At 40.5% G+C, this 7,119-nt stretch overlaps 1 non-coding gene across 1 annotated transcript; it reads left to right on the top strand.

Annotated features, from left to right (window-relative positions):
- Nucleotides 1-1,053: 1,053 nt before the first annotated feature.
- Nucleotides 1,054-1,127, top strand: TRNAM-CAU. The gene has a single exon. It is a non-coding gene; the product is annotated as a tRNA-Met (tRNA).
- The last annotated feature ends 5,992 nt before the right edge of the window (nucleotides 1,128-7,119 follow it).

Genomic DNA, 7,119 nt, shown 5'->3' with positions numbered 1-7,119 from the left:
ATTTCCATATATGAAATTGAGCACAATTTTGCAAAGAAATACCCCACTTGTTTCTCGAGAAGAGATGGGAAACATGTTCAATCTCATTTGATTGAATAGTTGACTCAGCTCCTTGTTGTTTGAAGAAACCCTCCACTTCAATTGGTCTTTTTTCACGAAAAGCAGACATGAGATAACAAATCCAGTGTTTCACTAAGATTTCGAATAGCTGTCCCGAATTCAAGTTGATTATGTTTCGCTTCTTTCTCAGATAAAGACGATCAAACAATTCCCAATCATGGTCCTTGCGGATCGAATCATCCGTATAGGATACAAAAAGAAACTCCAGATATTTGATACCTTTCTCTTTAAATGAGATCTCAATTCCATCTACGGTTTCCTTAGATATGTTACAACTAGAATTCCACCTTTTTCCGATCCGGTTCCTCCACCACCGCGAACCCCAGTTAGAGTCAGGCATTATACACTTTTTCGTTATTGGGAGAACCCAAGTACTCTCTTTCGGATCCATGAAACAACTCTCAGAGATCTTTTTCCCTTTTGGAAGATAGAGGAGCGAAACAATCAACCTATTAATATTGGAAGACCAAAAAGATTCTTCTGATGTATCATTTCTGGGTCCAATGGAATTCATAGGTATAGGAAGAAGCCCCATCAAATAGAGATTTTTTCTTTCGACCATATTTCGATTGTTAATACGATATATAAGGACCGCTACTACAAGCAGTACTACACCTTTGATTGTGAAATATCGATTGCTTGTTGAACCCTGTGAATCGCGTGAAAGGAGGATACTCTAAATTCGGGGGTCAAAGAGTTTCATAAAACGTTCTTGGTGGAAAAAAATGTGAGTGAAAGATCCCACTGAATCGAATTTGGTCCATGAATCTAAGAAATAGTGAGAATTCTTGATCTCTCTCAATATCTCTCTCAATTCGAAGATCCAGGATTTGAATTGATGTCGTTTCATTGATTCCTGTTTCATTGATTCCTCCTAAATATTTCATTTCAATTGGAATTTGGTTATTCACGATGTACGATGATCCCTGTTAAGCATCCATGGTTGAATGGTTAAAGCGCCCAACTCATAATTGGCAAATTCGTAGGTTCAATTCCTGCTGGATGCACGCCAATGGGAACGTTCAACAAGTCTATTGGAATTGGCTCTGTATCAATGGAATCTCATCATCCATACATAACGAATTGGTATGGTATATTCATACCATAACATATGAACAGTAAGAACTAGAATTCTTATCAATACTGGAACTCATAGGGAAGAAAATGGATTTATGGATGGAATCAAATATGCAGTATTTACAGACAAAGGTATTCGGTTATTGGGGAACAATCAATATACTTCTAATGTCGAATCAGGATCAACTAGGACAGAAATAAAGCATTGGGTCGAACTCTTATTTGGTGTCAAGGTAATAGCTATGAATAGTCATCGACTCCCGGGAAAGGGTAGAAGAATGGGACCTATGGGACATACAATGCATTACAAACGTATGATCATTACGCTTCAACTGGGTTATTCTATTCCACCTCTTACAAAGAAAAGAACTTAAAAAAAAATACTTAATAACACGGCGATACATTTATACAAAACTTCTACTCCGAGCACACGCAATGGGGCCGTAGACAGTCAAGTGAAATCCAATTCACGAAATAATTTGATCTCTGGACAGCAGCGTCATTGTGGTAAAGGTCGTAATGCCAGAGGCATCATTACCGCAAGGCATAGAGGGGGAGGTCATAAGCGTCTATACCGTAAAATAGATTTTCGACGAAATGAAAAAGACATATCTGGTAGAATCGTAACCATAGAATACGACCCCAACCGAAATGCATACATTTGTCTCATACACTATGGGGATGGTGAGAAGAGATATATTTTACATCCCAGAGGGGCTATAATTGGAGATACCATTGTTTCTGGTACAGAAGTTCCTATCTCAATGGGAAATGCCCTACCTTTGAGTGCGGTTTGAACCATTGATTTACGTAATTGGAAGTAACCAATTAGGTTTACGACGAAACCTAGAAATCAATCACTGATCCAATTTGAGTACCTCTACGGGATAGACCTCAACAGAAAACTGAAGAGTAACGGCAGCAAGTGATTGAGTTCAGTAGTTCCTCATATAAAATTATTGACTCTAGAGATATGGTAATATGGAGAAGACAAAATTGTTTGAAGCACCGACAGAACCGGAAGCGCCCCTTGTTTCAAAGAGAGGAGGACGGGTTATTCACATTTCATTTGATGGTCAGAGGCGAATTGAAAGCTAAGCAGTGGAATTCTACCCCCGGGGAAAAATAGAGATGTCTCCTACGTTACCCGTAATATGTGGAAGTATCGACGTAATTTCATAGAGTCATTCGGTCTGAATGCTACATGAAGAACATAAGCCAGATGATGGAACGGGGAGACCTAGGATGTAGAAGATCATAACATGAGTGATTCGGCAGATTTGGATTCCTATATATCCACTCATGTGGTACTTCATCATACGATTCATATAAGATCCATCTGTCTAGATATCATTATATACATCCAGAAAGCCGTATGCTTTGGAAGAAGCTTGTACAGTTTGGGAAGGGGTTTTGATTGATCAAAACTAAGAATCTACTTCAACCGATATGCCCTTAGGCACGGCCATACATAACATAGAAATCACACTTGGAAAGGGTGGACAATTAGCTAGAGCAGCAGGTGCTGTAGCGATAACTGATTGCAAAAAAGGGTAAATAGGCCACATTAAAATTACCGTCTGGGGAGGTCCGTTTGATATCCAAAAACTGCTCAGCAACAGTCGGGCAAGTGGGTAATGTTGGGGCGAACCAGAAAAGTTTGGGTAGAGCCGGATCTAAGCGTTGGATAGGTAAGCGTCCTGTAGTAAGAGGGGTAGTTATGAACCCTGTAGACCATCCCCATGGGGGTGGTGAAGGAAGGGCCCCAATTGGTAGAAAACAACCCACAACCCCTTGGGGTTATCCTGCGCTTGGAAGAATAAGTAGAAAAAGGAATAAATATAGTGATAGTTTGATTCTTCGTCGACGTACTAAATAGGAGAGAAAATCGAGAATATGTTTCTTTGTCTTTACAAAAGAAAAAAAGATAGGAGTAATTAGTTGTGACACGTTCACTAAAAAAAAATCCTTTTGTTGCTAATCATTTATTAGGAAAAATTGAAAAGCTCAACATAAGTATATAGCTCTCTATAATTAAATAGAGATTATGGGCGAACGACGGGAATTGAACCCGCGCGTGGTGGATTCACAATCCACTGCCTTGATCCACTTGGCTACATCCGCCCCCTAATATTTAAATTTTATATCACTCAAGGTTAGATATTTGAGTAGTTATCTATTAACTTTATTAATACTTTGTACAAAAAAAGTAAATCCTTTCAATGAAAGATACACTTTTTTATGGAAATAAAACAATACTAAAACTAAATGAAGGAGCAATACCGACCCTCTTATTCTATCAAGAGGGTCGGTATTTCTCCTTCAACTTCAACGCTTCATATACACTAAGACGGAAGTCTTATCCGTTTGTGGATGGAGCTTCAACAACAGCTAGGTCTAGAGGGAAGTTGTGAGCATTACGTTCATGCATAACTTCCATACCAAGGTTAGCACGGTTGATAATATCAGCCCAAGTGTTAATTACACGACCTTGGATGTCAACTACAGATTGGTTAAAATTGAAACCATTTAAATTGAAAGCCATGGTGCTAATACCTAAAGCAGTGAACCAAATACCTACTACTGGCCAAGCAGCCAAGAAGAAATGTAAAAAAACGAGAATTGTTGAAACTAGCATATTGGAAGATCAATCGTCCAAAATAACCATGAGCGGCTACAATGTTATAAGTTTCTTCCTCTTGACTGAATCTGTAACCTTCATTAGCAGATTCATTTTCTGTGGTTTCCCTGATCAAACTAGAAGTTACCAAGGAACCATGCATAGCACTAAATAGGGAACCGCCGAATACACCAGCTACGCCTAACATGTGAAATGGGTGCATAAGGATGTTGTGCTCAGCCTGGAATACAATCATGAAGTTGAAAGTACCAGAGATTCCTAGAGGCATACTGGTGGGCCCGGAGATGTGTAAAATTAAGCGTAATAAAACGGGGGCCTACAGTAATACCGCAAGTGCACAGTCGTCAGTTGTAGCTCGTGCAAGTACGGGTCGATCCACAGAGACTGGGTGTGTTTGGAGTTCTCTAGCTATTTTGGGCTCTAAAATTGCTATTGTTGGGCTTTGAATACCCTTTGAGTAAATTGGGCCTAATGGGTTTTGTTTTTAACAATGAAATGAACTGAGCTTGGGCTCAGTTGGTCTTGAAGTGCACTAGGCTTTGGGCCTTTGATTGAGGAGCTGTGAACTTGGGCTTTGGTCTCTGAATTAGGCTTTTGATTAAGCCCACAGTTGACTGAATTGGGCTTTGAAATGAACTGAGCCTTGGTAATGAAGTGGGCTTTGGTTGACTCAACAGTGGACTGGGCCTTTGGCCTTACTATGAGCTGGTCCTTTGCAAAACAGAATGCAATTAGGAGACAATGGCCAAGGCAGGGAAGTAAGCTAACAAGCCAAGACAATGGCTCTAATGAGGCAAAGGAAGCTAGAGAAGACAATGCTATTTACAATGCAATGCTATTTACAGAGAAATTAAAACAGAAAAGAAAAAGCAGCCCAGTTGCAGCAGCAACAACAAGGAAAAGAAAGCAGCAGCAGCAGCAGTACTGCACAGCAGGGGAAAGAAAGCAGTGCACAGCAGCAGCACAAGCAATGCAAGTAGTAGCAGCAGCAGAACAAGGAGTAGAAGGGAGGCAACAAGCCAAGGGAAGAAAACAGGGCAAAAAAACGCAATGGAGAAAGAAGAGATGGCAGTGAAGCAAAGACAATGCAATAAATGGAATGTAAAGAAGCAAAGACAATGAAGAAAATTTACAATGGAAGCAACACAGGGCAAAAGCAACAGCACAAAAGCATTAAGAGAAGGTGACAGAACATTGCACTACAAGCAGAGAACAAAGGAAGTAAACCAAGGCCTAAGCCAAGGGCAGGGGAGATGGTGAAGCTAACAGTGATGACAATGCAAGGCCAAGGCAGTGGCTCTAGGCATACAAATGGAATGGAAAGAGAATTAGCTTGCTATGAGCACTAATTTCTCCCATTGCTCAATCAATACAATGCATCCTAAGCATACAAATGGAATGGAAAGAGAATTAGCTTGCTATGAGCACTAATTTATCCCATTGCTCAATCAAAACAATGCTTCAAAGCTCTAACCTAGCATTCCACTTCTTGACAGTGAATTAAACCTAACAGTGAACTAAACATGGCACTAACATGACATTAAAATTAAACAGGAACACATTTAGAATGGCAAAACAGTAACACACATGTAAACAACACACATTAACATGAACAAAGAACAAAATGGAAAACAACAAATATAAACATTAACAGTTAACTTAGCAGTGAGATAAACATGAACAGGGCATAAAAATGGAAGAAACAGTGAACAAAAAGATTGTAAAAGAAAACTGAAATTACACAGAACATGAAAGTCCTGGACGCCGGCTATTCCAGGCATAAGATCACATCACACCCACAGTCCCCTTTTTATACCCAATTTACATTTTAGGGTTCTTACACCCAATTCCCAAATTACAGACAAAATTAGGGTCTGTGAAAAGTTAACCCTTACCCTGCATTTGTCTCCCATGTGCTCGACCCATGCTTCCTTTTCGTCCTCTCCTTCTTTTCCCATACTCTCTGATGCTTCAATTGACGCCTCTGCAACCCTAGCTCGAGTTATTTTACTCACCCCAAAACCTAGGGTTTCAGTGGTTGTGAGATGGGGAAAATAACTAGGCTAGGGAGATGGGTTTGAGGTGGTGTCGGGGTATGGAGATGGTAGTGAGGCAGAGGGTGGCAGTGGACATGGAAGAGAGGCAGGAGCAGAGCTCGACTGCAACTGTCGGGGGAAGAAGAAATATTTTGGGAAAAAAGATTTGGGGAAGAAGAACTTGTTTGGGTGAAGTCGATGGTTTTGGATGCTAGGGTGTTGAGCGGGTGTAGCGAACTTTGATGATCTGCGACAAGGAGCGATGGATGGGAAGATGGTAGGTGGATCCAACGGCTATACGGGGGTAATCGTGGAGCGACCGTCGGATGATGAGATACAACAAAATTGACGACACCAGATGGAGTTAGGTGTTGTAGTGTTAAGCGGAAGTATCGAGGTTTGATGCGCAGGCAAAGAATCGACCGTAGGATCTAAATGTGATCTAATCTGAAGGCTTGGAATTTAGTTACTATGGTGTGTGATAGGAGCTTCAGATTTTGATGCGCGATGAAGGAGCGACCATCGGATGATGAGATGGATCCAATCCGACGGCTGAAGATGGAGGCGGTTTTGGTTATAGAAAATGGGTTTGGGTAAGGGTTTTGGGCCTTGGGTATGCCAAGCCCATATCTTCTTTAAGCACAATTCTTCCTTCTTGAGCCCATTCCTAGCTTTTTGGACGTGCGCTCCATTCTTTGCGGCTTCCTTGCGTAATTTCTTCCGGCTTTTCACCACTCTTCAGCTCTTTTCCGCTCCGCAAGTTATCCAGATTTTATTATTACCTAAAAATGCAAAATTAAGTAAGAAAAATATTTATTCTTGAAAACAATGAAAATACAGAATATGGGATAAAATGTAGAATTACTGCACAAAAGATGAGTTAAATGCCAACAAAAAGGGATAAATATATACATTATTTGGCACTCATCAAATACCCCCAAACCTGAATTTTACTTGTCCTCAAGTAAAACAAAACTAAGGAAATCCTACCTATACCACTGTCGCTGGTCTCTCGAATGCATTTAGCGTATGCACTAAGCCTTTTAAACCACTAAGTGTCCCTAGTGGACGAGTTGAAGTCTCGTGAAGGTTTACCAGAGGTGTACCTACAAAACCTAAGGACAAAATATGAGCTCAGATTCCATCAAATGTGACATGTGCAAGTCAGTTAAGCTCACAGCAAAATGGAGATGTCAATCTAGCTATCGAAGGCACAATCCTAGCACTGATAACAAAAAAAGACAT

Source organism: Papaver somniferum, chromosome 9, assembly GCF_003573695.1.
Source record: "Papaver somniferum cultivar HN1 chromosome 9, ASM357369v1, whole genome shotgun sequence".
Classification (NCBI taxonomy): Eukaryota; Viridiplantae; Streptophyta; class Magnoliopsida; order Ranunculales; family Papaveraceae; genus Papaver; species Papaver somniferum.
This window is presented reverse-complemented; position numbering and strand designations above follow the sequence as displayed.